This window comes from Helianthus annuus, chromosome 5, assembly GCF_002127325.2.
Source record: "Helianthus annuus cultivar XRQ/B chromosome 5, HanXRQr2.0-SUNRISE, whole genome shotgun sequence".
Classification (NCBI taxonomy): domain Eukaryota; kingdom Viridiplantae; phylum Streptophyta; class Magnoliopsida; order Asterales; family Asteraceae; genus Helianthus; species Helianthus annuus.
Window position 1 is genome coordinate 72,925,713 of NC_035437.2, and position 11,732 is coordinate 72,937,444.

The 11,732-nt window shown below is 41.4% G+C and overlaps 1 non-coding gene across 1 annotated transcript; it reads right to left on the reverse strand.

Annotated features, from left to right (window-relative positions):
* Positions 1 to 5,813: 5,813 nt before the first annotated feature.
* Positions 5,814 to 5,920, reverse strand: LOC118492801. The gene has a single exon (XR_004894803.1). It is a non-coding gene; the product is annotated as a small nucleolar RNA R71 (small nucleolar RNA).
* Between the last annotated feature and the right edge of the window lie 5,812 nt (positions 5,921 to 11,732).

Sequence of the window (11,732 nt, forward strand, 5' to 3'; positions counted from 1 at the left end):
TACGTATAATATTCATGTCAGGTGTCCTAGGTACAAGCTCCCAGGTCTTATTTTTAATAAGTGCACTAAATTCATTGGACATGGCATCGTACCATTCTGGAGAGGACAAGGCAACCTATGGGGTTTTTGGAAGGGGAACGACAGCGGACGTGGTAAGATTAAAGATTTGTTTGGGTGTTACGATACCACTCATGGAGTGAGTGTGTATGGTGCGGTTGGAGGGAAGGGGATTGGTCGGCTGAGGTGAGAGTGGCGGGGCTGGCATATCTGGTTGGGCTGAAAGATGAGAGGCGGTAGATTGCGCTGAAGGAGGTGGGGCGGTGTGGGCCGGTGAAGGTTATGGGCCAAGGGATGGTGAGGAAGGAGTGTGGGAGTGATCAACAGTTGTTGGGCCAGAGCTTTGGGTGTGTTGAGGGCTGAGAGGAGTAGAGACAGACGAAGTAGGGGTTTGGGTATTGGGTTGGGTATTGGGCTGTGATCGTTGGGCCTGTTGTAAGTAGTCCCAGACGAGTGGGTTGATAGTTGGGTTTAGAAAGTCATAGGAGGGGGGTTTTGTAGGTGACTGTATAGTGTAAGGAAAAAATTGATTCCTAAAAGTGTACATGTCTTGAGATGATTAATTGATGAGAAGTAAGATCGAGACACTTATAGCCACTATGGTTCGACGGGCATCCAAGGAAAACGCACGGGTGTGATAGGTAGTTAAGTTTATGGATGGTGGTGGACGGTGTAAGAGGGTAACAAAGACACCCAAAAACACGAATATGGTCGTATTCGGGTACGCAATTGTAAAGTAAGGTGGTAGGTGATTTAATCTGGTGAAGTTTGCTTAGTAAAATGTTGAGAAGGTAGGTGGCAGTTTCAAGGGCATGATGCCACATGTTAGCGAGTAAAGAGGCTTGAGCAAGAAGGGTACGGATCATGTTATTGATAATGTGGATTTTGCGTTCGGCCTTGCCATTTTGGGAGGACGTATATGGGCAAGAGAAACGAAATTGCATCCTGTTTTGGTTACAAAAATTGTAAAAATTTTGGTTTGCATATTCTTTGCCATTATCACATTGAAATTGCTTGATTTCACATTCAAGTTGAGTATGAATTAAATTGTGGAACGTAGCAAATGTTTGAAAGACTTGAGATTTTGTTGAGATGGGATAAGTCCACAAGAAGTTTGTGAAATCTTCCAAAAATAGAATGTAATATTTATGACCACCCGTACTAAGTACAGGGGACGTCCATAAGTCACTGTGTACAATGTCAAAGGGTGAATGAGTAGAATTGACAGAATCATAAAATGGAAATTTATCACTTTTACCAAAAACGCAAGATTGACAAATTGTTTTATTAAACTTTCCAAAATCAACAAAAGAAGATAGTTTCAAAGACTGTAACAAGTTTTTGCCAGGATGACCCAAACATTGATGCCAGCGATCTTAAGACACATCAACAAAAGTAGAAGGTTGAGTAGGTTGGAGAGGAAGTGGTGTAGTCAGAGGATAAAGATCGCCCGTGCTATTGCATCGTAGGATAGGAGCCCGTGTTTTGAGATCTTTCACAAGAAAACCAAATGAGTCAAACTCAACAGATACTAAGTTATTGGTGGTAAGGCGTCGGACAGAAATTAAGTTTTTGATTAGGTTCGGGGCAAACAGGACATTGTTAAGTTTAAGATGTGGATAGGGCGGGGGTAGGACCTGGATGCCTTGAGCCAAAACAGGGATAGTCATGCCATTACCAACAATTATATTTTTATTAGTGCACCAATTAAAATTAGACGGGGAGAATATACCAATGTTTTAAAAACCGGTAAATACCGGCCGGTTATACCGGTATTACCGTTTTTGGATGTAAATCCGGTATGAAACACCCCGGTAAGTAGAAGAAACGGCACAAACTTTGTACCGCCGGTAAAATCCGGTATACCGGTTTAAACCGTTATACTGGTACCGTCTTAGGTCTGTTTTTAGGTTGGGATTTTACTTTTTATCATTCGATCTCCATGTTTACTCTTAGCTTTAACATAACAAATTTTAATATTTTATCTCCATCGATCAAAATTCAAAACTTGCTTCATCACTCCATCATTCGTGACTTGTTCCATTTAATATTTTATCTCCATCGAGCAAAATTCAAAACTTGTTTCATCACTCCATCATTCGTGACTTGTTCCAGACTTCCATCACCCCCATCGTTTGTTCCAGATTTCTATTTTAATCTAATTTTGGATTATTTTTTGAGTTAATGTTGTAATTTATGAAATTATACAATTAACTAGTCAACCCGGTTGAACGCCCGGCACAACCCGGTTCAACCGGTTAAACCATTTTTGTGCCTAATCCGCTATGATTAAAAAACCGGATTTTAAAACATTGGAATATACCTTGCTCATTAGTAGAATGAGATGTAGCTCCTGTATCCATTACCCCCCGGTCTGATTGATTAAGTGCCAGTGAGTAAAGCGCCTGCTCGATGTCAGTGGGCAAGTAAGTTGTCTGATGGGCTTGATCGGGCCGTAGGCCCAGTATGCCTTGGGAAGATGATGGAGCAGGTTTTGAAGGGTATGTGCAAGGGGGTTGGGCCGAGTTATTTTGATTGAGAAGGTCGGCCCATTGAGCAGCGGTCCAATTGTTGGGAAACACGATCTACGGGTGAGACATGTTGGGCTGGTTGGTATTGTAGCGGCTGTTATTGTTGTTGCCGCGGCCAGAGGAAGAGCGGCCACGGCCGCGACCGCGACCACCCCGCGAGCGACCACCACGGCCACGGTCCGAAGGTGAGTAGAAGGGGGGCTGCTGGTTGTTTGGAGACGGTGTAGAGGCGGTGGCAGCGAGAGCAGTGGCGGCGGATTGGGCACCGCGTCTAACTTGGCGTTTCTTCTTTTATTCTTCCATGTTGAGCCGTGAACGAACCTCATTGAAGTCGGGTAGCGGATCCTGGTTTTGTAGGACGGTAGAGATGCTGTCATACTGTTCAGTTAAGCTGGTGAGGATTTAGATGACTAACATCCGGTCGTCAACCGGCGAGCCAACACTTTAGGGTTGGTCAGCGAGATGTTTGGCATGTTGACAGTGTTCCGCCATGGACGGAAAATTCTCGAGACATAAGTTGGCGAACTGTTGACCAAGAAAAATAGTCTGCGTGTTTTTATTATCATTAAACTCACTTTCAACGGCAAGCCATGCATCATGAGCGGTCTGACCCAGTTGAAGAATAGTGTGCAGAAGTTGCGTGGAGATTGATGTATGCAAAATGCAACATATAAATTTCATCAAATAAGGCATAAAACTAACCCTTTTTAAGTACTAATGTTGGAAAAAGTGTGTTTTTGTCTTCCTTTTGTATTTTCAGGATTAAATGAGCTCAAATTAACAAAAGAAGCAAAAAGGCAGCTAAATCTAACATAAATACAAGAAAAGGAACAAAAGTGGATTGCCCGACCCCTCGACAGCATCCTCCCAAGCAAAATAGAGAAGGCAGAAGACTGAACACGCCCCGTGCTCAGCGAGCACGGGGCCGTGCCCAAGAAGCAGCAGAAAAGACAAACCTGTAGAAGCTTCTATTGCTCACCACGGGGGCGTGCCCAGTGAACACGGGGGCGTGCCCAAAGTACTGCAGGCGCATTAATTGTAATTGCGAATTACAATTAATCATGAGAGATAGTGTCAGACGGGCACGGGGCCGTGCCCAGGCCTCTGTTCAGCCTATAAATAGGAGTGCTTGGCTTCATTGCAACTCATCCCTTGACACACCACCTCTCTCACACTTCATCCACCACCCACCACCATCACAACACCATCATCCACCACCATCATCCATTGTCCATCATAGAGTGTGTGAGTCATCTCGGGATCCAAGATTGATCGTAAGGGTTCTTGACAATCAAGGCCATGTTTGCCTAAGTCTCTTACATCACTTGGTGAAGACAAGTGCTTAGTATAATACTTTTTATTTTTAATCTTTTGCACTTTTTATTTGGTTTTGTATTAATGACTTTAATAACTAGTTGCTTATGTTGAAGGTGACTTTTCCTTATCGTTTGTCCGTGGTGTCTTGGCATTATTTTACTGTCTATATAAAATAAAAGATTTTCACCATTCATATCTCCACGGTCTATATGGAGGTATGTTGGCTACCTGGTCGGGGGTTAAGGGAACGGTTTGGTAAGGGTCTTGCCCTTGTTCAGCGTTTAGAGGTCCTGCAAGGGACCTGGGTCAAATTTAGTAGGACCTCCTTCAATACCCAAAAGGTATTGGATGGCGGGGGTCCAAACTCTTTGATCCCCTCATAAGTTAACTACTATTAATACTATAACCCGGCCATTTAGGACTGTATCCTTGCTGACTCAGACTACTTAGTTGAGGGTAACGTCACCTCCAAAAGAGGGGCCTACCATAATTTGCATTAGTAACTTAATTCATTATCTTTCAATAATCCGACCCTTTAGGATTGTATCCTTGCTGACTCAAACTACTGGGTTGAGGGTAATGTCGCCTTCAAAAGAGGGGCCTACTACAATAACTAAGATAATCTCTTAAACAAGTGCAAAAGTACGAAAATAATCAAAGGTTATACTAATACACGAGTCGGATCCAAGTGATTCATCTTGTATATCTGTTTTTATTTTTATTTTATTTTTCAGCATTTAGTTAGTTTTATTTTCTTAGTTTAAAAATCTTTTTCTAACATTTTTATTTGGTTAGACGTTGAGGATAAACCGGTACTAAAAGCTCTTGTGTCCATGGACGACCTCGGTATCTTACCAACACTATACTACGTCCACGATGGGTGCACTTACCCATATGTGTGTTTAGTGTTAGTAAATATCGTGTTTTATAAATTTAAAACTTGGCTAAAAAGTGTAAAAAGGGCTTAAAAATATACCAAAAAATATTACACTACGTGCACATCAAGTTTTTGGCGCCGTTGCCGGGGACACAAGGATTTTAAGAAAGTTAGGAATCAACGGTCTAATCATTTTTTTTATTTTCTTTTTAATTTTTTAGGATTTTCTTAGTTTTTCAGCTTCTACAGAGCTTAGCACGGGTCGTGCCTGGTCGGACAGGGGCCGTGCCCAACATTGTCACTAGCAGTTTTTAGTTTTCCAAGTTACACGGGGCCGAATGTTTGGTGCAACACGGGGCCGTGTTGGTGCAACACGGGGCCGTGTCAACTTTCCAGTAACTGGGATCTGGAAAACAATCACTGTAACTCCGACCACGGGCCGTGTTTATTGAGCACGGGGCCGTGGTGAACCTTCTAACCAGCATTCTTTTCTGTTTTTATTGCAGGACTTGGAACCAGACGCCAACCCTACGTAGTGTATGAGCTCCAGTTCTAATAAGGACATAAAAGAACCTCTACAAGAACCCGAACGCTTTCTCAGAAAAAGACTAAAAGCCAAAAACAAAGAGAAAGTTTCGGGGACCCCACTTCCAATGGCGGACCAACGTACCCTCATGGATTATCTACGACCCACCGTAGGTAACCTCGGCGCCGCTATCAATGCACCGAATATTGAAGCCAGTAACTTCGAACTTCGTCTGCATTTGATACAGATGCTTCAGAACTCCGCAACCTTCCATGGGCTTGCGGACGAGGATCCCCATCTACATATTAATAATTTCTTAGAAATATGTGATACCTTTCGGATCAATGGAGCATCAAACGACGCCATCCTCCTCCGAATGTTTCCTTTTTCACTAAAAGACCGAGCAAAAGCTTAGCTTAACGCCCTCCCAGCTGGATCGGTAAACACCTGGGATGAACTAGCCCAAAAATTTCTATATAAGTATTTCCCTCCCGCTAAAACGGCTAAATTAATGACTGAAATTAATACATACTCACAAGAGGACGGGGAATCCTTATATGAAACTTGGGAAAGGTTCAAGGAGCTATTGTGAAAGTGTCCACATCACGGCCTTGCGATATGGCAACAAGTGTCCACTTTCTATAATGGGCTGCTGCCACACACAAAGCAAACACTGGACTCTAGATCCGGGGGACTTTTAGGTAATCGTCACGCACATGAAATATATAATCAAATTGAGGAAATTGCTCAAACCAATTTTCAGTGGCACACTCCCCGAGGCAATAAATCCATTGCCCCGGGCGCCCATAAGGTTGATGAAAGCACTTCTTTACAAGCCCAAATCGAGGCCCTTTCTTCAAAAATAAAAAATTGGAAATGACAAAAACGGTCTCGGTTATGGCTTGTGAAGGGTGTGGTGAGCCACATGAAAATTGGAGTTGTATGAAAGAAACAAACGATCAACAAGAATCGGTAAACTACATTGATAATAGACCTAGGCCATCGGGTCCTCCAACGGGCACCTACAACCAAGGATGGCGAAATCACCCTAACCTTGGTTGGAGATAACCCGGCAATGGTAGTAACCAACAAAACGTAAACCAACGAACAAACTTTCAACAACCAAGAAATGAGTCACAAAATTTCCATCAACAACAAAGTGGACGAGAAAGGCTTGAAGATACTATATCTCGCCTCATCTCCGACACTGAAAAGAGAAACTCGGATAGATTTCTACAATTAGAAACAAATTTTAGAAATTAACAAGCTAGTATTCAAAACATCGAAAAACAAATCAGCCAACTAGCACAAAATTTCTCCGAGAGACCACAAGGCACGTTACCAAGGAATACCGAAATAAACCCAAAGGCGCAAGTCCATCTCATAACACTACGGAACCGCACCGTGGGTCCTACGGAAAGCCCGCCGCCCACCGAGGAGACCATAGCACCACCCTTACAAGAGAAAGGTTCCCCTCATTCATCAGAACCCACCAAGGCTCCTCGAGTTCCATACCCTGGTAGGTTAATCCGACAAAAGACCGATGAGCAATTCGCAAAATTCGAAAGTTTACTAAAACAATTGCATATCAATATTCCTTTCATTGATGTCCTAACCCAAATGCCTAAATACTCCAAGTTCATGAGGGACTTCCTCACTCATAAAAGGAAAATTGAAACATTGCAATTAGTTAACTTAGGCGAAGAATGCTCTACTCTCGTACTCAACAAACTCCCCCAAAAGAAAATCGACCCCGGAAGCTTCACAATTCCTTGCTCAATCGGTGACTCCCCCGTTCGTAATGCACTAGCCGACCTTGGGGCTAGCATTAACCTCATGCCCTCATCAATGTTCAAGAGACTCGGCCTAGGAAAAACGAGTCCTACAAAAATGAGTATACAGCTTGCTGATCGATCCGTCAAATTCCCGCAAGGTGTCATTGAAAATATCCTAGTTGTTGGTGCACTACATCTGTTGATTCCGTCTAGGTGTCTAGGATTAGGTCTTACATTGTATTGTATAGCATAGGGCACGTTTTACGAGAAAACAGGAGTCTGTTTAGGTTTTAGGAATCAGGGTCGCTCATAGGGTCTTAGAGATGTTGGACCGCTTATTTGTCATGTGGGCCGCTTATGTGAACTAGCCTGGACCGCTCATGTGTCACATGTCCACATGAGCGGACCCAGAACACTATATATAGATGTGTCTTGAGCGATCCTCAGTAGTGAAGTCTTTGTATTCCACGCCAAAGCTCTGCCGGTGTGACGTTTGAGCTGTAAAACGTTTCTAATCAATACAACAAGCAGTTAGGAGGAAGAACAAGCTATATCTACTTGCTTTTCTTATTATTCCGCATCTGAATTGCAAGAGACAACCTCTGAACGACTCATTCGGGTCAGCAAACGATCCTACAAGTGGTATCAGAGCTTGGGAGGAGGTTTCCTACAGATTATAGCCAGATTTCACTGTTTTTCTCACTTCTACACCTTCTTTTTCTGATTCGGGGAGATTTCACGGTTGAAATTCATTCAAAACTCTTACAGATTGTTCATTATCATACCGACAAACCCTTGAAAGTTTCAGGCCGAAATTCAACTTAAAAACAGATCAAAACATGTTCGAAATGTGGACCGCTCTTAATGACATTATCATGAACCGCTCAAAATCTGTTTCTAGACCGCTCGAAAGTTAGTGTCTGAACCGCTCGTGACCGCTCGAAAGTTAGTGTCTGAACCGCTCGTGTGAACATCTTTGGATCGCTTTTAGAACATTTCTGGATCGCTCGTTGGTTCATTTCTGGATCGCTCAAAAATTCACTTTTGGATCGCTCCAAAGAACATCGTCTGGATCGCTCATCTGATTGTTTTTCTGGATCGCTTATTTGAACAGTCTTTAGTCCGCTCGAACGGACATTGTTACTGGACCGCTCCAAAGGATTTTTCTAGATCGCTTTTCTGTCATTTGTCTTGAAAATCGTGTTAAGTCATCATGAATTCTGAGTTTTACAACGCCTTTGCTACATCGACTACTCCAGCCGCAATTGCTCAAGCAATGAACTTAGAAAATGAGACGGGAACGACTCAAAAGCCCCCGAAATTGATGAGCATTGAGGAGTATTATGGGTGGAAGGATCGATTTGAAAACTGGGTTCAGGCAAATCATCTCAGATCATGGGAATGCATATTGGAAAAGTACACATTGCCTCGAACAGAGTTGCAAGTCATTAAACAGATATCTGAATTCTCAGAACAAGAACGTGCAATGTATAGAGCAGAAAAAATGATGATCAGTTTATTACAGCAGGCGATTAAAGAAGATATATTCATTTTGCTACAGCATGACAAAACTGCTAAATCTATTTGGGATGCTCTTAAAGTAAAATTCGAGGGTAGTGAAAGTATGCTCAAAAGCAAGAAGGCATTGCTTAAAAAGGAATTTGATTTGTTTAGCAGTTTGCCGGGAGAGGATACTAAAAAGCTAATCGAGAGATACTGCCACTTAGTGCGATCGTTATCAATGTTGGGAGTTGAAAAAGGTCGTGAGGAATGGGTTGATAAGTTGGCTGATGTGTTACCTCAGAAAGAGTGGGGAACGTATTTGATGATATTGAAAAACACGGGTGTTTATGAAAAACTAACAATTGGTCAGTTTATTGAGAAAATAGAGGGACAGGATCTGGAACAACAGAAGATAGCCAGGATGAATAACCCGAGTGGTCAACAGGATGTTAAAATGTACTATAAAGGTAGTATTCCAGTTTCTGAAGTTGAAAAAAGCCCAAAGATTCAAACCGCTTTCAGTGCTGGAGATTCATCAGAAAAAGTTGATCAGGGTTCAAACAAGAGCAGCAGCGGGTTTTCATCATTTCCGAGTGTGAATCCGAAAGAGACTAACACAAGTTTTCAGTCTCAGAGTACAAAAACTGGAAACGGATATGTGATTCAGTGCAACATAGCTCTCAATCTTCCAGAAGGTCAAAGCTTCTCTGAAGACACTGCAAAAGACCATATGGCACTTCTGGGTTCTGTTCTGTTATCTTATGAAGGTCTTGTTGCTGGTCGGATCGGAAATCCTATGCTCACCAAAGAGGATTACGATCAAATAGACGCTGAGGAAATGGAACTCATGGATATCAAATGGTGTCTTGCTAGTGTTCTTCGTCGAGCTGAAAAATTCAAAACCATTATCGGGAGAAATGACTTTCTTGATGCACATGTTTCTACTTTAGGTTTTGATAAATCTAAAGTTACTTGTTTTCGATGCAGGGAGAAAGGCCATTTCAAGCGGGAGTGCAAAGGAAGAGAAGCTAGTGGAGCACAGAATCCATTCGGGAAAGATGATTACTACCGCAAAGCTATCTATCAACAAGTTGGTCAATCCCAAGAACCGCAGACAGCTCATGGGAGAAAGATTGAAGACTCCAAAAGAGCATGTGTGGTAGATTTCAGCTGGAGTGATTACATATCATCTGAAGCCATAGCAGAACGTGTTATCGATCAAGATGATGAGAAACTACCAGAAGGTTTCAGTTGGGATATGTTCGTGGATGAAAAGGGAAGTTTTAAAGCTTTCATTGCCAAGATCGTCCAAGAGCCAAATTTGTTTGCTACTTGGATGAGATCTATTGGAGAGAATGTGTCAAGTGGAGATGAAAAGTCTGTGTCATCTGATGAAAGTTCAGATAGTACTGATAGACTTTCAGAACACTCTGAGGATGTTTCAGATAGTTCAGATGAAATTGTACAAGATGAACCTGTTCAAGAACATGATGTTGTATTTGACAAAACACCATCTGATTCTAGTGTATCTAATGCTGATTCTGAAAATTCAGTTCAATTTGATCAATCACCAGATCATAGTAGCAGTGATGATGAGGAAGAGAAACATATAAATATTGCAAAATCTCATCTGTCTCCTGAAAGTTTTCATTTTTATTTTGCAGAAAGAATGGAGAAACTAAAAGAGAAACAAGCTGCTAAAGAACAACAATCTGAATCTGAAGGTGATGTTCAGAATGCTGAAAATGTTGCTAAGAAGATTCCTGAGGTTGTGAAAGAAGAAGAAAAGGTGATTGAAGAAGAAAAGGTGATCGAAGTAGAAAAAGTGGTTGAAGTTATTAAAACAATTGAAATTGAGAAGATTATTGAAGTTGTCAAGCCATGTGAGAAGTGTCTGGAAGAATGCAAAGATTGTGCAGCCAAAGACGACATCATAGCTGAGTATGAAAAGAAGAAAGAGCAGTTATTGTTTAATCTAAACTACGTGAAAGAATCGTACGATGTCTTGAACAAAACAGTAACTGGTCTCCAAAAGACAAACACAGAAAGAGAACAGGCGTTGACTATGATGAATGCAACTTTAATGTCGAAGCAAAAAGCTATAAATTTCTACATTGAAGAAAGTGCTAAATGGAAGCAAGAGTTGGAAACTGAAAAGATTGAAAATGAGAGGATTAGGAGGTTATTATTGAGTTATTCTACCTCTGATTATCTTATTGATCGTGTTTACACAACTGTTGCAGGTATGGAAGCTTTTCAAGATGAGAAGCCGAAAGAAAAGAAAGATTGTGGTAAGAAACCGACTGTTAGCTATAACAAGTGTCCGCCTCCAATTTGGGATGGGTATTCACCTAGGAAACCAAATGAGGAGCAACTTGCAAAAGCTGTCAATATAAAGCTTAAAACCGACACAACTGACGTCTTACCAGAAAACATTGATGTGACGTTTACCTCATCCGATACTGATCATGAGTCTGAATTAGTCAAAAAGGTGGTCGATCAGGTGTTGGATACTGATGAGGAGACAGAGTCGAAATCTGAGTCTGAAAAGCCAAAGTCGTCAGTCAACAGTCAAAATTCATCGGTTAAACGGTCTTATAGTAAAGAATTTTTGTTATCAAAGGCAGATTTGAATGATGAAACATTCGAAGTTGTATATACTTTGAATGGTTCTGACAAATTATATTACAACAAAGATTTTCCGATAATGAGTACTAAAACAGAATTAATCAACAAAACTTTCAAATTAGTAGAGATAAATATTCCTGAATTAAAGGTTTTGAAAAGTTTTGATAAACCTAAAAAATATACTTCTAGAGTACAACAACGTCTAAACAAGAAAAAAGGTTACAATTTTGGTCCTGGTTTTCAAAAGAAACCTAACCAAAATCGTAGCTATAAAAAGAAAGGTCTTGGTTATATTCCACCAGAAAATGATAAAAATATGAAAAATTCTAAAACAAAATCTGAATTTGTGTCAGGTGGAAGCTCTGAAGATGAACAGCAGAAACCATTTTGGAGATAGTCTAACAAAGAGTTTCTTGCTGAGAGGAGAAAGAATGGAACTGGAGTACTTCATCCGAGAAATACTCAAACCGGTTTGAAATGCAATGAAGCTGGTCACATTGCATCGAATTGTCTGAAAG